Source organism: Sebastes umbrosus, chromosome 9, assembly GCF_015220745.1.
Source record: "Sebastes umbrosus isolate fSebUmb1 chromosome 9, fSebUmb1.pri, whole genome shotgun sequence".
NCBI classification, from domain to species: domain Eukaryota; kingdom Metazoa; phylum Chordata; class Actinopteri; order Perciformes; family Sebastidae; genus Sebastes; species Sebastes umbrosus.
In genome coordinates, this window is record NC_051277.1 from 10496986 (window position 1) to 10512031 (window position 15046).

A 15046-nucleotide genomic window follows, 5' to 3' on the forward strand; every position below is an offset into this window, starting at 1 on the left:
TAAAAATGTACCATAGCCCAATACAAATTTTCACTGAATAGATACCTGAATACATCATAATGTAAATTAAATGTACCTCATGTGTTGAAATGACGTCAACTAGCTCTTGTCTTGCCAATTTTAACACATGATTTGTTGTTCACAATGTCGCATTATTATAAGTTTTGAGAAAATTGGTAAAACTTTTAATTTGAGTAAGTTGAACAAGGGAAGAAAACTCAGTCTGCCTATATTATAACTGAAATATGATGACCTCTCTTTTTTGTAACAGCCCATAATTCAGAGGAATAAACCCACTGAGATACTTCACAATGCATGAATTCATGTTTTGCCCACATCTTTCTCCTAATGAAGCCTGAAAACAAGAACATAGTGTCTCAATTAGCTGCTGTTGTGCTATATAGGCAGATGTTTTTTTAGCTAAAGATGCACTGAGGCAGCACAATTATTGCAATTTGCAAAGTAATGGGAAGGAATTAAGTAAATACTTTGCATAATTTATGTAATGACACTATAATGGAAGTTGTACTTCCTCTGTCGATTTCTCAGAGGACCCTGGGTTCACCACTATGTACCTCTTTTTTAGCTAACAACACAGAAACGACACTTTTGGGATGCACCGGCTCTGTTGGTCTGATGTCTGCTGAAACCTCATCTGAAGCGCTGCTTTGTAACTGGAAGTTGGAATATTTTTAACATGCTCAGTGCTCTGAGAGTTTAAAACAAGCTAGGCTCTCCACATTGTTGTAAAAGCCCAGGAGTGCATCCGTTCTGATGAAAGTAACATGGAGAAGAAGAAAAAAAGGCAGCGCTGCTAGAGAGGCTCCCAATGGAAACACAGCACTAGACCTGGACCAGAGGCGGTGCTTTGCTCGATTCCTGCAATACCTAAAGGTTTTTGAAACATGTTTCTGGTGATGATTATGTGGTTGTGTGATCTGCGGTTAATTTCTACTTATAGAGTGCTACAGGAATGATTCCTAAAACCTGGAAATGAGTTTGCATTGTAACACTTCCGGTTCCCTCGTCTGGAAGTCAATGGGTTTCTAGTCTGTAATTTTTTGGACATTTTTACAGACATTTATCAGACATTTTTTTGGACATTTTTCTGACTTTTCTTCTGCCTTTCTTCCACCTTTTTTTCAAACATTTTTCAGATATTTTTCGGACATTTTTCGGACTTTTTTTCAGACATTTTTCAGTCATTTTTTCTGACTTTTTTCGGACAATTTTTTAGACTTTTTTTCAGACATTTTTTGGACATGTTTCGATAAGTTAAATAGATGCCTGAAATAAAGTCTGTGGTTAACAAAAGCTGAAGAGATTTTAGAATTTTGTTCTGCGATATAAAATATATCAAGAAATATCCCTGTTGTGAATTTTGAAGCCTTTATGTGTCTTAAAATACGCGGTTGCTAACAAGCGGCTCAGTGAGACTACTAAACGTCATCACACCGATTCGTCCGTCTTTACAGCCTAGTTGTTTATACTCGCGCTTATGTGACCGTTGTGTAGTTTGATTATACCCTAACGTTAGCTTTGTACTTCTGGCTATTACATTCACACATTCACACAAATCACAAAAGTGGTGTTCCCTTGTGAAGATTATTTTGCTGAACAAAACGTGTAAGTATCATAAACGTGTCTTTACCACAGAGCTTGTTTTCTGCAATAATTCAAAACCAAATGGAAAAATCCCATCGGCTTTTTGTCGAGGGAACCAGGGCAATGCTACCTTCTTTGTTGGCCTACAAAAATGCGTCATCCCTAGAGCACTCTATTCCGGAGAGGAAATCACAAAAACAAAGAAAAGCCAGGCTGGGTTGGTGAGAGGTCAGCACGGATATGGTTGGTTAACGCCTTTTGTGTGTCCAGTATTTTGAGGAGACAATGTACACTCATCCATTCTGTGGTGGTATTATGTAACGCTGCCTGGGAGAGAATGCTTTTTAATCTTCCTCTCGGGTAATGAGCAACAGAGCAAAAGGAAACAGAGGCTCAATTTGTTCTGCTCCTAAGGGCATGAAATACAAAACCTAATGAAAGAGCAGGTCCAGCAGACAGTGTTCACTCGCCACAGCCCAAAGAATCAGGATGAGAGCACCTTCAATTACAGCATGACTCTGGTGGCCCTGTACCAACGGCCTCTGAATGCTTTTTAACCTTCTCACTCATTTGCGTTGTTTGGTCCACTTGTTGTGTGTTTGAACTGTGATCTCGGCTAGCCTGTTAGATCCAGGCCAATCAGTCTGGAGCCGTGAGACAACTCATACTTCTTTTCAGTGGGAAGCTCCAAGTTAAGACTTATAATCTCTCATTTGGCCCAATGAAACCCTGCTTAAACCCGGGCAAATCTCTGCCAGGATTACATCAAAATTAGAGGATTAATAACAGACGTTTTCTCTGAGTGGAGTATAACTCTAAGTTTAGATCATTATACTGTTGGTGGAGAGTTCATCCAACTCTGTGGTAACTTGGGGAGCTACAGTTTGTCCCGGTGTTGTGTTCAAAAAAAATTCCTAGTAAAAAAATCTGTTTTTATAAATACAATTTGCAGCACAAACACAGTCCTTTACCCACTTCTTTCTTAGAAGCTCTTTTACTTAACTGTGGTGCATAATCAGCAGCTCATTTGCATTTTCTAATTTTCGCTCTTCCCATTGTTCTCTTCGCTTTCTATTAATAGAAGCATTACTGTAAACAGGGATCAATTTTCTCTTCCAGCGGGAAATCTAACAAGTTTTATGTGCTTGAGGACTTAAAAATCTAGGTGAAAATCACTTTTACTCAGACTGCTATACTTTTGAAAAAAAACGGGTGTATTTATTTGCATAAATCTGTAAACTATATTATAAGATGTTATTGTGTATACCCAGAAGGCCAACTAACAGAAACAGCTAGGCAAAACAATAGACAGCTGTTTCTGCTTAACTTTGCTCATTGCTTCGTGGACAAAAACACCTTACGGTATAATGTAATTCGATGCAACAGCCTCTTACGTTGACCTGAAATGTTGAGTGTTGAGCCAACACCTCTGTGACAGAGTTGACAAAAATCGAATATCATCAGCTCCATGCAGCCAGTGTACTGTATGTTGCTGCGCTATTGCATCAGATTGTATCATATAGTACAGGTGTTCTATTACAGGTGCCCACTGCCATATTGCATTATTAAGTAGTTGTGAATGATGGATACATATGTGATCTTTACCAGCTGCGAAAGTGTGTGGCTGGTATTGTATTCACCTTGTGAGTCTATGCGAGTGTCATCATGGCAAAATGTGGTCCTGGAGACAACTTCAGTAGCAGGAACTACAACAGAGTCAGTTTTGTCTGAGTCTGTCTGCAACCGTGTAAGATGCAGTCACAAAACTTTACAGGTGTGTAGTTGAGATGGTCTCTAGTTTTATACTCTATTCAACAACCATTGTGTTGTTTGGATGATGCACTTTTTTTTTACTAGCCGCTACAGCGTGTGGCTGGTATTGTTTTCACCTTGTGAGTCTGTGTGAGTCATCATGGCAAAATGTGGTCCTGGAATAGGGATGTCACAATACCAGAAATTTAGTAGTCAATAACAATACGAGTACAATTCCTTGATTCTCGATACCCAATTGGATACCATGGTAAAAAAACAAAAACAAAACAATAAACACTTTGAGCTGGTGTTAGGAAGTTAAACAAAGCACTACATTTTACGAGATTATATTTGAACATATCATGATAACATTAGAATTTACCTTCTCCCAATACTATTTTTACCGAATAGAGCTTGAAAGCATCATAATGAATGCAATGCAATGTCCGTTAACATTAGCTAACGTTAACTAGCTTTCCTCCTGTTGATTTCAACACAGATTTTCTGTTCACAATGTTGCGTTATCGGGGAAAAAAACATTCAGACATTCAATAATGAGCCAATCAGTCTTTCTTTCTTCAAAAAGCCAACATGAGCTTATTCATTCATTAGTCAGTCTGTTTCATTGGTTGATGATAAAAATGTCTTGTGATGGCCTGCACTGAGGGAAATTCCTCTTGACATGAACATAACCCGCCACTTATTGATCTAGGAAAGGAGGGGTTTAAATAGTACATGAAAAGAAATACCTAACTTCATAAAGCGTCTGAAACGTTTCCCCTCAGGACATCATTATCTGTCAGAAATCATTTGATGGAACGCGTTTGATCGGTTAAGAGCTGTTTGTATGTAATACAGACGTGACAACGGCAGCCAGCAAGGGTGATGTGAGGGCCAACATGGACAGAGAGAAAAGAAATGAAAAATGTTGAGGAACTAAAAACTTCCCGCTTTTAAAAGGGCCTCATTAAAACTGAATTTCATCCAGTGAGGCTATAGAGGGGCAACTTTAGTTCTGTTAAAGCTCAGCGGACATTTTCAAAGTTGTTTTTACAACAAAAGGGTTTTTCCAGGGCTTTGAGATATGCTTCTGTCTTTAGCTGTGATTTTAACTTAATAACACACTGACCTTTAATGCCTCAACAATGCCCTAACTTCCTTCCGACCTAACTTCATCCAACTTGTCAAGCATTAAATGCTGGTGGACTTTTCTCATCTATCAGGATGGAACAAATAAAGGACAAACAGAGGTGAGAAGGTTTTTCCTCCAGAAAAAAGGGAAGTAAACAGCATCAGACCTTTGGATTGTGTTGTCTCTTTGGTATAACATCAGACCCACTGGAAGGACAAATGTATTATTTATTATTAAAACTTGGGTTTTATTTCCGTAGCTCTGGCTATCAGTTCTATCAGTTAAGATAACATTGTACAAAAAGTTTCTGCTGTGATCTTGAAACGTAGCGACATTGCAAAATACAGATCCAGTGGGGCAAAAAACAAATACTAAACAAGCAGACCATTTTGCCACATAAGTTACCACATATTTTAGAGTTCACACATCTGCAGCAAGTACTAGCTTAATATTGAACCAGGAAGTCTGTCTGTAAATGAAATGGATGTTTGTAATGGACATTTTGGGGAATAATTTCACTGGTAATTAAATTTGACTTTTGGGTTTTGAAGTTTTCAAACTCAATCAATCAATCAAACTGCATTTGCATAGCACCTTTCATACAGGTTAGTGCAGTTGAGAGTACTTCACAATTGACAACTACAGACAAAAACAATTCAGCAATTTAACAATCTGAGACGAATGCACGTGAGACAATAAAATAATTTAAAAAAAATAGAAGCTATAATAACAGTAATAGTAGTAAAACAGTGTGAATTAAAAACTAGATTAATAAAATAACAGTGAAATAGAATAAAATGAACCCTCTGACATCCACAATACACACGTTTTTGTCATTTTTGTCTTTGTCATCATCTGAAAGCTGTTCTGGAAACTGTTCAGAAACATATGACATCTGTATCTTTACTCTAGCTCTATAACTGAACCTGCTACAGCCTCCGAAAGACAGTAAAGTCGGTCAGGATTGCGGGCCTCAGGGTATTAATAAAATAAAGTAAAATAAGTGAAACCATTTTTAATCAAAGGCTTGGCTGACTAGGTAGGTTTTAAATTTACGTTTAAAGATTTCAACAAAACTGTCACATCTTCGAGTTCAGTGCAGATTTAAAGGGCTCTAAGCTTAAATGAAAGTCATTATTATTAGTTAATCGCTGTAAGAAAACATTAAGCCAAGAATAAGTGTAGGCTTACTAAATGAATGTCAATTAAAAAGAACCAAACTACAACAAACAATGAGCAAAAAAAACCTCCATAAATAGGAGAATAAGAAGAACAACACAGCGGGGAAAGTATAACACATTAAATCCTCTCTGACGTAGAAAGTGAAGAATTAAGGGGAAATGGATCTTCCATCAGTCACGCATGGCTAATCCCTGATCCTCCTCCTCCCCTGACACTGATAACACTATAGCCGGCAGATCAACACGCCATGCAGCCACTTGGCGCTCTTTGTGATGTTGAGGTGGTGGTGGGTGGATACGCTGACAAAAATCTCCTTCAATAATGTCCTCCCTAACCATTCAATTACAGCCCCCTTGTATCTTAATGCTTTTGGTATACGCTGCGAGCAACAAACTCGATTTGCCGCTGATCCCCAGGGGGGATAGAAACGTGTGAAGCTATAGGGAGAATTTAAAGAAGAAAGTGGGCAGACAGACGGCCAGGCAAGCTCCATCATAGCTTTAGATGGTGGATGCAAGAGGGAGGAGGGGAGGAGGGGAGGAAGGAAGCGAGGGCTAGAATCCGACCTGAATGAGAAACTCCTCAGAGAGATGGGAGTCTGGGCTGTTGGAGCCGACTCAAACACTTTGAGTCCAGCACCTCCTCTGTGAGAGATTTATCAGAGGAGGGAGTGGCCTTGGCTCCTCTTTTTTGTCTGATTTGAGGCCTGAGGGACTCGGCCCCCTGGGAAGGATCAACCTTCACCGTCCAACCCGTAATTAGTGATTAACGGTGAAGTCCAGACTTTTGATTTACTCTGCTCTGCTCCCAGCATGGGATGTTGGTCAGTGCCATGGCGAGAGGTAAATCACCTATTGCACTGGAGGCAACAAGCTTGTCAGGGAAAATAGCCTGGGCCTGCAGGATGCTGCGAGGGGGCCGGCTGCATCAAGACAAATTGCACTAAGGTTGCTTAGCCAACCCCCTTACCCCGTCCTCTATCATGCTCAGTCGCTTTCTTTCTCCACCACATGCTCGCTCTGTCTCTCTTCACCAAGTCTCTCATTCCTCCAACACACTCCCTCTCTCTCCCTCTCAATGATGTTCAATATCACTAAGGCTGAACGGTTGTGTACCCCCAATTGCTTTGAGTTTGACATTTTGAAGCGGAGATAAAAGCACACTCCCCGATGCTGAGTATTCATAGCCCATACGCAAAGACTCAAAGGGGGGAAAAAACACCCCAAAAACAGAATACAAACTCATGTGAACAGTCTCTGATCTTGGATGGTTGATTTGTGCAAACTCTCTCCCAAAGCAAGAAGAATGGAGTTTCTGTTTTTGATACCGACTCGGTGGACTTGAATGTTTGACAGAAAAAGAAGATAGTTTGAATGTTCAAAACACACTTTCTCCCGCCTCTGTCTAAACAAGGAAAATACTTATTTCTGCATTTAATGTTGAACTGCAGTCGCTTGTCGCACTGCTAAACAAAGTGGATCCCTGCAGTAAAATGAGACAACAATAGCAACAATGATCAGGTGATCTTGAAGCCATATGAAGACAAACGTCGACAAATGTTGACAGGAAGCGATCACGCCTTTGCACCACTCCAGGTTGTATTTCCTCTCAGCTCAGTTTAGAAGACCAAAAATATAACCTGACTGTGATGTTGCGTGAGGAAACTTTGGGAGGGTAACGCAAATGGAAGCATGTTTAACACAACCATGACGATTGTTTTGTATTTAGAGGGAAAAAAGAGAGGTAGTCTGCACACTGAAGAAGCTCACGTGTGAAAGAAAAGCAAACCATACAGACAAATGTGACACCTCCACCTACAATTAGTTGATCACATGCCACAAAAAACACTCAAAAAACATTTTTATTCATTATAAACACCTATCAAAAGAGGATGTAACCTATAAAGAATATATATAATAGGCTACGCGTTTTTACAATACATTTTCTTCTAAATATACATTGAAATCTCTCCATGTTTTTTCCACCTATTTTAAGAAAATGATACAGTTTTATGTATACGGTATATCGTTTTGAGATCATTTCTGTAGATTATTCTAATTCAATGTGGAGCTGTTGTCTGCCTGCTTTTCTTTCACACAGATGTTTGACAAAGACCTTAAAGGTCCAGATGTTTAAGACTATTTCACTTTTGGGAGTTTGCAATATACAAAGTGTGGAAGACCTCAGGTTTCGCTTTGTATGCTACATTTGTCCTGCAGCTTTACCAAACTGGTGTTGGATTAGGGTTGGGCGTTTGGACGATTATATCGGCTATTGGCTGAGTATATTGTTGTTTTTTTGAGGTGATGTTTGTCATTATATTTGCCCCACTGGCAGATAGAGAGGCTATGTATGTATGGACTATCAGACTAGGCACGGGAAGTGCATTATTATTATACTGTCTATGATGCGTCTGTTTGTTCCGACCCGCCCACCCGTCCGCTCACTCTCATCCCCGGCTCTGAAGCTCGGTGTCGGTGGCCCGTCGGTAGACAATAACCTTGTATTGTTATGTTGATAAAAATGTACCCAAATTAACGAATATGTAGGATATTACTACTGACATTCCTGTAATCTTGCATCACAGCGTCTGCTGTATTAGCCATGTGTTTACTATGTGTTTATTTACATATAGAGCGAGGAAGTGAGATCCGATCACAATTGACCAGAGATACAGCGAGGGAAAACAACCTGCAGAGCTGGCATTCTTTCACATTTAACTTCATGGCTTAAGGGTTTATTTCGACCAAACCAAAGTTGTTGGAAGGACTAACCACAGCGGTTTTGGTAAGTTATATTTTGTTTCTGTCGAGTTTGAACGAAGTGTCTTTAACGATGCTCTGCCGCTAGAACAGCTGATCTCCAAGCTGATCTCCAAGCTGAAACTACGACAGCGGGCGCCACACACCTGTGTGAATATATCGGCAATCGGCGGTTGTTGGGCTGACGATGGACGGTTGGAAAACTTTAACATATCGCCCAGCCCTATGTTGGATGGATACTATCCACCTTCTTTGTTGTGTGCAGGCCACTGTAAATGCATGGATATGTTGGCCCACTTTGCACATTAATTAACTATTATATTGTTACAACAACAGGCCGGTGAAATTAGATATAAAAGCAGGAGCTTCCTCATGAAATGCTGAACTGAAATTGAGACTTGACGATAATGGTGATTTTTATATGTGGCAATATTTAAACAAAATTGTAAGGTGCTTTTGATTAAACAACCAATTAAAATAGAGAGAAATAGCATGAATATGTCAAAATGCTTTAGTTTAATTTCATTTAATTTGTCTGTGTCTTATGGTTATAGTTTTGTTTTGTTCCTCATAACACCATTTGGGCTTTTTTTTTATCTAACCAACACTTTTCTTGTGTATTATGTGCCTTATTGCTTGTGCAAAATGAACAAACTAAACTGAGAAAACAAGACAGGAAAATTCAGAACAGATGTAAATGTTAGAGGCTTGATATCTCAACACCACACACTTGTAATTAAGATCTTTGAAGGTAATAACTTTAGTCAACATCGTCTGAGACGGTCATCCTCCACATCTTCACGGCTGAATTCATCAATGTAAATACATTCTGGTTTGTTTACATGCAAAATTGTGCAGCTCAACTTTAGGTCAGGGAACTCTGGCATCATTTTGAGGGCGGAAATACCTTTGATGTGGATTCAGAGCTTTTCTACTTAAATGAGATTATCTTATAATGCTCTGAACAGTCCCAATCCAAGAGAAATACCCGAGGCACCGCATCAGTGACCAGCCTATTCAGTATCTATCAGCATCGCCAGTCGAACCAGAGGGAATAATTCCTTTTTTGCAGCATTATTGCTATAACACGTTTACAAATGCAAAAATTACAGGTAGAGGGCGAGAGGATAATTACTACCCACTTCCTCTCTCCTCCCACAGAAATTATACACATCAAGACGGCTGTAAAACACTAACAAATGGCCTTAGTGAGTGCATTACCTCTGGCTGATCAGCCTCAAGTCTGTTTCTAAAGCAGCTGTTGGGAGCAATCCTGAGGGACAGCCAACATTAGTATGCAACAGAGCCTAAGAGGAGCTCTAATTGGATTCATTTTATCACAGCTACCTTGTGGAAAACAACTAATGAAAAATCCCCCTATCTCGCCGCAATAAGTAAATCATAGAGCACTTAAGCTTTAGCATAAGAGAGGCTATGATTTAATTGTTCCATCATATTTCACACTCATAAGGCTGCATGGCTTTAAACTATATCAGATTGTTTTTTTTATTTTATTGAGGGTTTATTGTTGAATGACACCTGTTCCTTCACCGTCCTGAGCAACACCAGAGACCTGTTTCCCTGCAGTATATTTAGCATATGCATCAATTCACCGCAGCACAAACTCAGAGAGGGTTGCAGTACAGTATGTTTCCCTCCTACTGTCTATGCGTTCTACTAGTTTTACATCAGCATCACTGCACACTCGGAGAGCTGCGCGACTGCAAATGGTGGCTGCCAACACCTTCGACTGGATGACAGGAGATGTTAAACGTTGAGAGAAGAGGATGAATGCAGCAATCTGTTTACACTGAACTGCTAAACAATCCTGACAACCAGAAAAGCACATTGAACCCCTCTCAGTCAGAGGGCACGAAAATATATTCGGAGAGGTTTCTCCTTACAGTGAATTTAAAACAGACCCGTCAGTGGCGTGTGAGCACTACTGAAGTGTTCATTCATTGAATCCACAAAGACCTCTGTAATGGTGCCACTGTCCTAACAACAAGCTGCCCTCTCAGCGGCAGGACAAACTGAAATTTATTGGACAAAAATAGTCTTCAAGTAAACTCCATTCATTCATCTTGACTCTGTATCTCCATAGAAACCACTATGCTCACAGTGAAACTAGGGCTCTTTATCAATGTATTTAATGTATTCACAACATATAGAACGTTTGTTGTCAACAGAGCGTAGAACCGTTTATGTTCACTGATGATATTTTCTACAACAAAGTGTACTGTTAAACTGTAAAATATCCTTCCATCATTACATATCTTTGTCACAGGCGTTTGATAACCACATTTGAGGGATCATAGCAACAACTGTGTGTTTATTTATATATATATATATAACTCCCTAATATCGGTATCAGCCCCAAAAATCCAGTATTAGCCGGGTCTATAACACTGACTCATTGCTTTTACTGTACATGGACCGATTATGCTTACTGCTGTGCGTAGTCACCCCCCAAAGGCTCATTGTGAGCTAGGAAAAAACCCTGATTGTTGGAAAGGCTACTGCTGTGGATTGCCCTTTTATTCGGTTTTATTCTTCTGTCAAAATCATTCTTAATTCCGGCAGTTAGATTTTCATCATTTCTTGTGTCCATAGTTTCGATTCAACACTTAAACAAACTGCTGTTGCTGCTCCTAAAGATGAAGAACACATCACTTACTATAAGGATCAGGATTTATCCTTCCGCTCAATGGATAAAGCGGCTGGATGTATAAATGTTTCCCGCTTGCTTTTATTGGGTTTATGGGTTTTCTACACTTCAACCACAATAATGACATTGTACTGTGTATATAACTGCTTCCTATCTGTGACCAAAGACATCAACAAACACCACCTTCAGTAATGCCAAGTGTCTATTTTGCCCGATCCTTGGTGCTGTCATTTCTTTTTATTGATGCATCAGTAAAAAGACATGTGTTAAAATGAAATATTCAGAGCAATTCAAACCATAACTACCAGTTAGAGTCTATTATTTTAACCACCATTGTATTTTATGTTAACTGCACCGTGCTGAATTGTGAATTGATCCATTTTATCCATCACAAATGAGAAGCTTACAACCCATTAAGGCTCAACTGACTTAAACAATAGAAATGGTAGAATTTGTTCTATTCCAAACAAAAACATAAACATCTCCGTCTGCATGCGTGTTCAATAAACACATAATTGTTAAAAATACACAAAATCTTTACTTTGTCATCAAGTTCAAAAGGAAAGTAAAATGCTCCCTTGAGAATTGGTGAGAAAATTGGCCCTTTTACTTCAGTTGAGGATCACAAAAAAGTAATTCAACTTCTTTTAAATCTCTCTAATACATTCTGGAGATAGAAGAATCACATGCTGGAAAATGAACCATGAATTATGAAACCATTTTAACACCACTTCTCGCAGCCTGTGAATGGAAGGCTCAGCAGGGGTTTTGACAAGTAAAAGCCTGAGTATCCATTAATTGTCGCGATGCCATGTGTGCTGAATAACAGCAAATTTGCCTTAATGGAAGGAGCCTTCCCTTGAGGAGGCCCGGCTGTTGGTTTGAATGTCTAATTATAATCTTCACAGAAGTAGGGAGTGAAAGTCAACTAATTTTCGAACTTGGAAACACACAAGGTTGGAGCCGTCTTGCATTAAAACAAAAGACAATTGGAAGGAAGATATGTAAACAGAATAGAATGAGACAAAAAATGAAGAAAAGTGAGAAGAAAATCGCAACTGTTCAGCACCCGTATTGTGTTTATAAGTCAATGTGGTAATCGCTAATGCTAACCAGAACCAGCAACCGTTTCCTTCACCCATGACAGTCAGCAATCTTCCCTTAACTTTGACCAAGACCACAATTTTGCCCTTAAAATGTGCCATTTGTAAGATCTGGCCAGAATTTGAGTTTAAAACATTCAAAAAATGAGCATTGTCAACAGAATGTAAAGAGGTTACAGTGTTGATGTTGTGTCAAAGACGTCTATGTGTTGTGTTGCAGAGATATCTACTGAAATGAGCATGCTAACCAGCTAGCCCCGGCCCGTTCTGTCTTGTAATACCACTTGTACCTCGAGAGGCGATAGTGAGTCCACTGTAGCATCCAGCAAACAATCTACGATGTCAGTTTAGTTACCACAACATAACCTAAGGTATCTTAGCCATACCTTTGTTACCACAAGCAGATAGCGTAGGAATAAAATGTAAAATAAAAAACATTTTGCAAATATGTTTAATATAAACGCTAGTATAGTAGATACTAGGGCTGTAACGGTTTGTGTAATAATAGTCAACATGTTCTCATCCCAACGCATCGTATACTGATGCTTTGTCAGACCCCTCAGCGTCACTTTTCCGTCGCAGAAAACAAAAACACTTGCTTAGGTTCAGGCAACAAAACCACTACAGTTAGGTTTAGGAAAAAACAACATGGTTGGGCTTAAAATTATTACGATGGTACAGTGAAAATGACACTGAACGTTGTGAACACGGGACACAAACAGCAGTCTCCTGGAGGAAGCCTTGTGTTTGCTGGACCCATCCACGTCCCCTCCCATGGCTCGGTGTACGTCTTTTCACTCTCAAAGCTACGTCATCACACTCCCAACGCACTTTGGGTTGCGTTTAATATGGGTTTACAATGTAGTTAATGGTTTTCGGGGGGCAAAAAGGCCCTGGTCGGGGGTAGTACTTTCTGAAAGTACTGGAACTTTTGGGGTAGAGTTTGCAGGGATGGCCATCGCTGATTGGTCAAACATACTGACAGCGTCGCTGCTTCTACGGCTTCAACTTGTGTACTGCTTTATTCATAAGCTCTAAACATAAAGTACTCTAATATCAATTTATGACCATTTTAGGACGAGTGGAGAACCTTTTGCTTTGTTTGATAACATTGAAAGTAAAGTTAGACTGCTGTTGGCTTCCCAACTCATAAAAAAAAAGACAGAGTGAAAAAGAGAGAGAGAGATCGCAAGGACCAGGGACTAACAGTCCCGGGAACTTTGGGGTGAATCCGGCTATAGACTTCTATAAAATTAGACTTCTTTTTGCAACCAGAGGAGTCGCCCCCCTCATGCCATTAGAAAGATTGCAAGTTTAAAGCACTTCCGCATTGGCTTCACTTTTCAGACCTGGAAGTTGTCCACTGACTGTTACACTCGTAGGAGATATGTTGAGTTTGGACAGATGGACATGGAGGATCATTCCAGATCCAAATGTACAGTACATAAACTGGTGTCCTTAAAAAACCTTGGCTGTCCTCACCTTCAACTCACCACATAAACATTACAATTTGATGGATCACATTACAGTCCATCAGAGTTTCCCACCACCCCCTCAGGAACCTAACAGGCACTCCAAGGCTTCTAGCCTCAGCAGAAAATCAAAAAGCTGTATCTCCTAGCTGTGTGTTCTGTCAGGAGGTGTCAGGGGTTCAGATCAATATCTTAGCACCCAAGAAACAACAAGCAAGGGTGATATATGTCCCACAGAGCAGCACAACAAAAAGCATTACCACTCTACTTGATAGGACAGTTAAGGTTATTACTGTGAATCAGCTGAATGACGTAATGAATAAATAATCTTTGCATAGATGAGGGCGAGAACTGTAGTCATAAAAGTGCAGTACATCAAGTAGGACAGCAAATGTTAATGCTGTCTTAATCTTAATGAAGTTACTCAATGGGATGAGGCATTTTCACGTGGGTTAAACAAAAGCCTGCTGTGTGTGCACAGACCTACGAAGAGGTTTTGTTGGGGATGAGATTCAAGCCAACAAACTAGCCTGAGGGAGCATTCAGACAGAGGATTCTTTCCAAACACTTGCACATTCATTTCCATTGTTGTCTCTGAAGCAGTGAGTGTAGAGGCTTAGAAAATGCATTTAGTAGGTGTACCCAAACTAATAACATTTAATCTGCGTGATGCACAAGCAAAGCACTCTGTGATTGTCCAGCCAACTTCAAAGGGCTTAAAAAGGACATTGGCACAAGGACGCGGTCACAGTCTGCCTCGCGTGGAGCAGCTTTTAAAACCCTCTGCTGTGAACTTGTAGACTCTCTTCATTGCTTACAGTGCCTGGATATGGTGGCTGAAATCTTATATACTCACTAGTAACTCAAACATCAGGAGTAGAAACGTTCCAGGTTCCATTTTTACAGTCAGGTTGAGATATTACTTCAGGCAAATTGCGAGCATGACCTTTTCCTGAGTTTATGTTGCAGTGATCACAGATTTTGACTGGTCTGCTGCAGATGGCAGACCTCGCTCGCAGCACTGACTGCACAAAAGTGGTTTCAACTACCATGTTTTTGCACAGCTCCATAAAAAAAACAGAGCACATGAAACACATTAAAATATGTTTTTTGAGTGCACCTGTATGACTTTTTCTTGCATGCTCTCTGAACTACTGCTACACCTCTGTTTCATTGCTAACATGTACAGTATGTTTCTTCTTTTTTATGGTTTCAGAATTTGCAACTGATAATCTGATAACTAGTTTGTTTAGAAATGTTATATTTTGTCTCCTTTTGTGGCTTGTTGTATGTATTAAGGTTTGCACACCAAGTCCGTATTTTTCGTATATGTTTTTTTAATCCGTCATCCGATAAAAAAACGTTACACA

At 39.7% G+C, this 15046-nt stretch overlaps 1 protein-coding gene across 3 annotated transcripts in view; it reads right to left on the reverse strand.

Annotated features, from left to right (window-relative positions):
* Positions 1-15046, reverse strand: part of fstl5 (follistatin-like 5) — a 210477-nt gene that overhangs the window by 74065 nt on the left and 121366 nt on the right. The gene's annotated exons all lie outside the window — the stretch shown is intronic.